The sequence below is a fragment of the Anopheles funestus genome, assembly GCF_943734845.2.
Source record: "Anopheles funestus chromosome X unlocalized genomic scaffold, idAnoFuneDA-416_04 X_unloc_66, whole genome shotgun sequence".
Taxonomy (NCBI): domain Eukaryota; kingdom Metazoa; phylum Arthropoda; class Insecta; order Diptera; family Culicidae; genus Anopheles; species Anopheles funestus.
Window position 1 is genome coordinate 63,753 of NW_026045194.1, and position 8,748 is coordinate 72,500.

An 8,748-nucleotide genomic window follows, 5' to 3' on the forward strand; every position below is an offset into this window, starting at 1 on the left:
CGCATCTCTACAACTTGAAGCTCCCAGCCTGTAGTCCCGTCGTTTGCGGGCGGTCGTAGGTGTCGAAACTAGTGATATCCACAGTCGGCAAGCTCGTCCACCGGTGTTCCCAACATGTATGGTACTAACACGTGCAGCGCGAACCCGCCCTTTGCGGCCTAGTAGTAAGCGGGGATGAGACGCCAGTGTGCCAATGGACAGCACGGACGGTTCTCGGAGGGTTGTTAGGCCCGCTAGCTTACGACCACCTAATGGGTATAAGAAGCGCTATCAGCTCGGATTGGATACGACCTTAGAGGCGTTCAGGCATAATCCAGCGGACGTAGCGTCATACCATAGTCCGTTCGAACTAGTATTGAGCCAGTGGTCCGTACCTGTGGTTCCTCTCGTACTGCACAGGAATTCCGTTAAGATAGCGACAAACAATGCACACCAGTAGGGTAAAACTAACCTGTCTCACGACGGTCTAAACCCAGCTCACGTTCCCTTGAAAGGGTGAACAATCCTACGCTTGGTAAATTTTGCTTTACAATGATAGGAAGAGCCGACATCGAAGGATCAAAAAGCCACGTCGCTATGAACGCTTGGCGGCCACAAGCCAGTTATCCCTGTAGTCTGAGCGAAACCTCCGAAGTGAACGGACGTGTTTTTCGAGCGCTCCCGTGCGAATTTGCGAAAAAGTGCGTTTAAAGCGAATTAGTTCGAGATTTACCCACAGGTGGCGCTGGTGTTGTTAGGAGTGATATTCCCCAGCCCCCCCAACTCGAACCATAGTGCTACGAGCGTTTTTACGGAAAACGTGAAATATTTCACGAAATATTTCATGAAATATTTCAACCTTGAAATATTTCAAAAGAGGACAAAATTTCCTTTCCGGGGAGCCGTCGGACGCCCGGATCGGACAAGTGGTTCTGGAGATATAGGGGATTGAAAAAGTTTGATAAGTAGTTCGATAACTGTTATCGAACTCCAACACCGAGTTATCAAACTTCCGGACAAATCCTTTAAAGTGGGATATCTCGGTAACCCCTCGGGCTAGAGGGACGTCCGGGGTATCGGTGGATAGGTCTCGGAGTGGAGCACCGGATCGTCACCCCCCCGCCCCACCCATATCCACCCCCTCCCCCTCAGGAGGGAAAAACCAGTGTTTTCTAGTGTCCGGTTGGTATTGCCCTCTAAAAGTGCGCGAATCGGTTGAAAAATATTGCAGAACATTAAGTGAGATTATCCCGATTCGATGAAGTGGTCTGCCGTTTCTGTGCGTTGAAAAACAACGGAGATATAAGCGCCCAAAGTTGGAGGTTTTTCGCGTTTCCGGTTTTGACTCTCGCCATACAATTTGTATGGGATTTTCCGGGGACCAGTTTTTCGTGAATAACTTCGTCAATTCTTGACGGATTTTCAAAAATAAAACATCAAAAGACGCGTATTAAAAAGACGCATCCAACGGTGTTAAGTTTGTGCGTGTGTGTGTATGCCACCGGAAGTGGTGCCCAAAAAACTAGTGTTTTTTAGTGTCCGGTTGGTATTGCCCTCTAAAAGTGAGCGAATCGATTCAAAAACATTGTAAAACGCTAAGTGAGAACGTCCCGATTCGATGAAGTGGTCTGCCGTTTCTGTGCGTTGAAAAACAACGGAGATATTAGCGCCCAAAGTTGGAGGTTTTTCGCGTTTCCGGTTTCATTTCCGGCCATACAATTTGTATGGGATTTTCCGGGGACCAGTTTTTCGTGAATAACTTCGTCAATTCTTGACGGATTTTCAAAAATAAAACATCAAAAGACGCGTATTAAAAAGACGCATCCAACGGTGTAAAGTTTGTGCGTGTGTGTGTATGCCACCGGAAGTGGTGCCCAAAAAACTAGTGTTTTTTAGTATCCGGTTGGTATTGCCCTCTAAAAGTGTGCGAATCGATTTAAAAACATTGTAAAACGTTGAGTGAGAACGTCCCGATTCGATGAAGTGGTCTGCCGTTTCTGTGCGTTGAAAAACAACGGAGATATTAGCGCCCAAAGTTGGAGGTTTTTCGCGTTTCCGGTTTCAAAAAGTGCGTGTAAAATCCACCACGTGTTTTCGGGCGACATCTTGAAGATTTGGCAAAGTGGAAGGCCAATATTATTTAATTAGTTATTAAATTTTTGAAATTTAATAACTCGGTCGGTTGGCCACCTGGCCACTTGGATTTTGGCATCCGGCCCTCGATTGGGGTCCTCTACACGTGTGCCAAGTCCCCCCCCGCTACTCCCAAAAACCAGGGAGTTTTTTCCGGCCTGGTTTTTGAATTTTCAAAAATCAACCCTGCAACCTGGCGCGGGTTTAATCATCGTAACAGGAGTGGCCCATCGGGACTCACCCGGGAAAATTGGCCGCAGGCCGATCGGACCGGAATTAGCCCGGAAACCGGCGAAAAGGCGAGAAAAAGGGGGTTTTTCGGGTTTTTGGAGGCCAGTTTCCTCCCACCACCCCCTCGATCCACCCACCATCGGATAGGGCTTGGCCGGGCGCGTCGATCGATCCGTGGATCGCCAGGATCGGTCCATAAACGGCTGAGTTCTGCTATCTGGAAAAATCCTTTGGTGGTGTTAGTGTGCGAGTGCATTAGTGTTAGTGCGAAAACATTTTTATTGCACAACTTCGAGAAAAGTGGGCCGATTGCGACGTTTAGCACTTCGTTGGACGCGTCTCGGCAAGACGCGTCGATACGTGCCTTCAACGGGTCAATCGGGCCCATAGTGCGGTGGCCAGAGTGCCGGACATTTTGACCGTGTGTGTGTGAAAATCGGTGGCCAAAACGTGCACCACTCCGTCAGTTTTCGTCGGATCCGGACGTGCGACACCTCCCTGGAATCGTCTTCGCGAGAGCCAGCTCTTGCCGTACCAGGGGGGGCGATCCAGTGAACGGCCCCGGAACTGGGTTTTGTGTGTGCGTGTGTGTGAGCGGAATTTTCATTTGTGCACCGTTTCGGAACCGCTGGTCCGATTTCGAAGTCCGGCACCTCGTTGCAAATGCGCCGACGAGACGCAGCTGTTGCCGTTGTTTCGGAGGCGATCCATTGAGCGGATCGGAAGATCAATTTTTAGACGAGTTAAACGCTGATTTTTGGTAAGTTTGAGAGTCCCATCAGTACCGGAACACGAGGACGCATCGACAAAAATTTTCCGGCAGTCGATCGGACCGGAAACAGCCTGGAAACCAGCGAAAAGGCGGAAAAAAGGGGGTTTTTCGGGTTTTTGGAGGCCAGTTTCCTCCCACCACCCCCTCGATCCACCCACCATCGGATAGGGCTCGGTCGGGCGCGTCGATCGATCCGTGGATCGCCAGGATCGGTCCATAAACGGCTGAGTTCTGCTATCTGGAAAAATCCGTTTGGTGGTGTTAGTGTGCGAGTGCAGTAGTGTTAGTGCGGAAAAACATTTTATTGCACAACTTCGTGAAAAGTGGACCGATTGGGACGGGTAGCACTTTGTTCGAAGCGTCTCGGCAAGACGCGTCGATACGTGTCTTCAACGGGTCAATCGGGCCCATAGTGCGGTGGCCAGAGTGCGGGACATATTCGACCGTGTGTGTGTGAAAATCGGTGGCCAAATCGTGCACCACTTCGTCAGTTTTCGTCGGATCCGGACGTGCGACACCTCCCTGGAATCGTCTTCGCGAGAGCCAGCTTTTGCCGTACCAGGGGGGGCGATCCAGTGAACGGCCCCGGAACTGGGTTTTGTGTGTGTGTGTGTGCGAGCGGAATTTTCATTTGTGCACCGTTTCGGAACCGCTGGTCCGATTTGGACGTCCGACACTTCGTTGGATTCGTCTCGGCGAGACCTACTTGCTGCCATCAATCCGGAGTCGATCAACGGAGAGGCAAGTAAGTCGATTCTTTTTCATTAGGGTTTGCTTGGCACCTGGGGAAGCCAAGCACCATGGACGGTGCAAGGTCTTTGCGGTCGAGGACCTTGTCGACGGACGAGAGGGTTGCGCCGACGAATCGTCCTTCATTGCAGCCGCGAGTGCTGCTTACGAAGTCGTCGATGCCGGTCGTCAAGGAGACGACCTCTACCGGTTCTGCAGCGCAACGCGACGAGGAGATGCGCGAGCTTCGTCGCACCAACGAGGAGCTGCGGGCCATGCTCGCCAAGCTGCAAGAGGAGCTGTCCCTCTTCCGGGTCCAGATGGCGTCAGCAGAAGCGAATGCTCGTCGCGATGCGGAGGTGGCACTCTCGGCGGCTGTACGTCGGGAGGAAATAGCGGCGGCGGAAATCGCCGCACTTCGAGAGGCACAACGGCTGGATCGTGAGGCTCATCGGCGCGAGCGTGACGCGCTTAATGAGCTCATTTTGCAGGTGGTCGGAGGTCAGCAGCAGCTGGGCGAGCCGATACGCGCCTCTGTGGCTTATTCGCCGACCCCAATGCCACGGCGTCGGATGGAGCAGCAGCAGAGTGAGCAGCAGCGTGGGCAGCAGCAGCAGCGGCAGCGACAGCAGGTTGCGGTGACGGCTATGGTGGAGCCGTCTCCGGACCAGGAAGGCGGCTCCTGGACTGAGGTGGTGCGCCGTAAGCCGGCACGTCAATCAGCGAGCATGCAGCAGCAGCAGCAGCAGCAGCAGCAGCAGCAGCAGCAGCAGAAGCAGCAGTGGCCGCAGCTGCAACAACAACGGGCGAAGGTCTGGCGACAGGCGGTTGCAGGACCATCGTCACAGCAGCCCCAACAACAGCAGGGGCAACAGGCCTGGCGTAGCCAGCCTGCAACACGACGAGGCGGAGGGCGTCAACGGCAGCGAAAGACTAAGCCGGACGCAATTGAGATCGCTCCAGCTGAGGGACAAACCTGGACCGAGGTTTACCAGGTTGTGCGTGGGGCTCCAGAGATGGTGAAGTATGCAGATGCCCTTGGAGTCGGACGACGCACCACACGCTCCCGACTTGTTATGGAGCTGAAGGAGAGCGCGAACGCTGCAGAGGTGCTGCAGTGCATCCAAGACGTGTGCGCGAAGGCGGAACTGCCGGCATCAGCACGCTTGGTGACTCCCACGGTCGACATCCGGATGGACGCGGTCGACCCTTTAGCGGAGGAGTCACACGTGGCGAAGGCACTCTCCGAGCTATGCCAGCACACCGTGGAGGAGACTTCGGTTCGGCTACGACCAGCGTGGGACGGCACGAAGGTGGCGATAGCGCGGGTGACAACGAAGGCGGCAGAGGAGCTGGACGGGAAGTTTGTCAAAATCAAGTACACGTCCTGCCTGATCCGGAAGGTGGCTCCAATGCAGACGCGGCAGCAACGTTGCTACAAGTGCCTGGAGATGGGGCACGTCCGGGCAGCGTGCACGAGCGAGGTCGATCGCTCAGCCAGCTGCATTCGATGCGGGAAGCCAGATCATCAGGCGAAGAGCTGCACGGCGGAGGTGTGCTGTGCCGTTTGCAGCGGCCCGCATCCGGTCGGTCATCTGACGTGCCGGCGCTAAAAGTGCTGCAGGTCAACCTTGGGCGGAGCAGGACAGCTCAGGACCTGCTGATGCAGACGGCTCGCGAGCTGGATGTTCAGGTGGTGCTCGCCTGTGAGCTGTATCGACCGCCTCGAGATGATCCGCGATGGGCTGTTGATGAGGAGTTGAGCGTGGCGATCGTCGCAACGGGGGCTTATCCCATTCAGCGTCTGTGGGGAAGCGTCGTCCCGGGACTGGTGGTTGCCACGATAGCGGGAGTTACGTTCGCCAGTTGCTACGTGTCGCCAAGCAGCGGTCTTGATGACTTCGAGGAGTTTCTTGGTGCGGTGGAGGTGTCGCTGGTGGGACATACAACATCAGTCCTGGCTGGGGACTTCAACGCCTGGAACGAGGAGTGGGGGAGTGCGCGCACTACCCGGAAGGGGCAGGAGCTCCTAAGCGTGGTGGAGCAGCTGGCGCTGCAGACGCTGAACCGTGGCAACGTGCCCACCTTCAAGGGCAACGGGGTTGCGCGGGAAAGCGTCATCGACGTCTCCTTCGCCAGCCAATCCATCGTGCGGCCGGACTCATGGCGCGTGCTTAACCGCTTCTCCGGCAGCGATCACGCGTACATCGAGTTCCAGGTGGAGGTTCCGGGTCAACGGAACAAGCGACGTGGCCAGCAGCACCAAAGCCAAGCAGCAGCCAGTGACGGGACAGCCAGGCATGCCGGAACTCGGTGGAAGACGACGCAGTTCGTCCGGAAGAGCTTTGACATCGCCCTCACAGTCGGCCGCTTCGGACAGGTCGACACTCCGGAGGGGCTGGTTGGCGGACTCACTCGGGCGTGCGATGAGACCATGGAGAGAGTACACGGGGCTACCTTCCACCGCAAGCCCCAGGTGTACTGGTGGTCTCCGGACATCGAGCGCTTGAGGGAAGAGTGCGAAGCAGCGGAGGCAGCCCATCGCCGGGCTCAACCGTCGGAGCGTGCTGTGACGTCTGCCGGACTGCAGGATTGTCGTCGTCGTTTGCTGCAGGCCAGTATCCAGAACAGCAAGGAGAGCAGCCTTCAGGAGCTGATTGACGGAGTTGAGGCTGAGGTGTTCGGTCTCGGGTACAAGGTTGTGCGAGCGAAGCTTCGCGGCCGGGCGCCACCGGAAACGGACCGAGCTGTTCTTGGTCCGATCGTCGACGCCTTGTTCCCGGAGCATCCAGCGTTCGAGTGGCCGGACATCGAGGCGAGCACCGCCTCACACGTCGCTCTGAGGCCGGTCACGAGCTCGGAGGTCCTGCTGCTGGCTGAGCGGATGGCGTCGTCCAAGGCGCCAGGGTTGGACGGCATCCCGAACACTGCGGTGAAGGCAGCGATGCGGAAGCACCCGGAGGTCTTCGTGGACGTGTACAACCAGCTGCTCGAGCGAGGCGAGTTTCCTGCGTCGTGGAAGGAGGCTCGACTTGTGCTGATCGCGAAGCCGGGCAAGCAGCCGGGCGACCCGTCATCATATCGTCCGCTGCTCATGCTGGGAGCAGTCGCCAAGGGGTTCGAGCGGGTGATCCTGGATCGACTGAACGACCACTTGGAGAACAGCGATGCTCCGCGACTGTCGCCAAGGCAGTACGGGTTCCGGCGCGGCCGTTCCACGATACAGGCCATCGAACGTGTGATCGAGAGGGGGCAGCACGCGAGGACGTTCCATCGTACCAACCAGCGGGATCCTCGATGTCTGGTGGTGGCAGCACTGGATGTCAGGAATGCCTTCAACTCCGCCAGTTGGGAGGCGATTGCGGCTGCCCTGCAGAAGCTGCAAGTTCCAGTAGCCCTCCAGAGAATGTTGCGCAGCTACTTCTCTGAGAGGAGGCTGGTGTATGAAACCAGCGAGGGACCAGTGCGGCGAACGGTCACGGCGGGCGTTCCACAGGGCTCAATCCTGGGCCCGACTCTGTGGAACGCCATGTACGACGGCGTGCTTCGGCTGGCGCTACCTGAGGGCGCTGAGGTGATCGGTTTTGCTGACGACGTCGTGGTGCTGGCGAGCGGGACGACACCGGAGGCGGCAACGCGGTTAGCTGAAACGGCGATTGGAATGATCAGCTCGTGGATGGCGCAACACCACCTGGAGCTTGCTCCGGCCAAGACCGAGCTGGTCATTGTTTCCACAATGCGGAGAGAACGCACCCGCGTTCCAGTGACGATCGACGGAGTGGAGAAGATGCCGACCCGCACGCTCAAGTACCTCGGGGTCATTCTTGAGGATCACTTGTCGTGGAGGCCACACGTTGAGCAGGCCACGTCGAAGGCGCTCCGTGTGGCGCAGGCCATCTCCAGGCTGCTTCGTAACCATGGCGGTCCTAAGTGTGCGAAGCGACGGTTGCTGTCATCGGTAGTGGACTCTACTCTCCGCTATGCTGCGCCGATTTGGCATGAAGCGGTCCAGCTTCGGGCGTGTCGCAGGCAGCTGAACCGGGTGCAGGGCCTTTACGCACGGCCGGTGGCCCGCACTTTCGTTACGGTGAGGAACGAGGTGGCAACGGTCCTTGCCAGCGTCATCCCCATCGTGCTGCAGGTGACGGAGGACGCTCGTTGTTACCAGCGACATCAGGCGACGGGAGCGAGTTTGCGGGAGCTGCGCATCGAGGAACGCGCTAATACAATAGCCGAGTGGCAGCGGCAGTGGGACCAGCTGGAACCAGAAAGCCGCTACACACGGTGGGCACACCGAGTTATCCCGGACTTGGCGGCATGGAAGAACCGGCGGCACGGAGAGATGACCTTCCATCTCGCGCAAATTCTCTCCGGCCACGGTTTCTTTCATGAATACCTGCATACCAAACATCTGGCGCCATCCGCTGACTGTGTCAGGTGCCCGGGAGTTGTGGAGAGTGCTGAGCATGCGTTTTTTGACTGCCCGAGGTTCGCAGATGTTCGACAAGCATTGCTCGGCGAGGATGATGCAGCTGTTGTGACGCCGGAAACTCTCGTGGAGTTTATGTTGAGCAGTCCGGCGAGATGGAGCAGCGTTTGCGAAGCGGCGCGTAACATCACCACATCTCTGCAGCAGGATTGGTACGTCGAGCGTGCCACCAGCGCCAATGCAGAGATGGTAGCCGCAACGCAGCGTTTGGACGAGGCCCACAACACCACGCGGGCAGCTCGGAACGAGCGACGGAACGAGGCTCGCAGGCAGCTTACGCTTGAACGGCAGGCGGCAAGGCCACCTCCGATGCATCCGGATGGCCGGCCGTACACGGAGGAGGAGTTGGTCCTGCGCGAACAACAGTTGCAGCGGACACGAGACAAGGTCCGCAGACACCGGGCTCGTCGGAGGG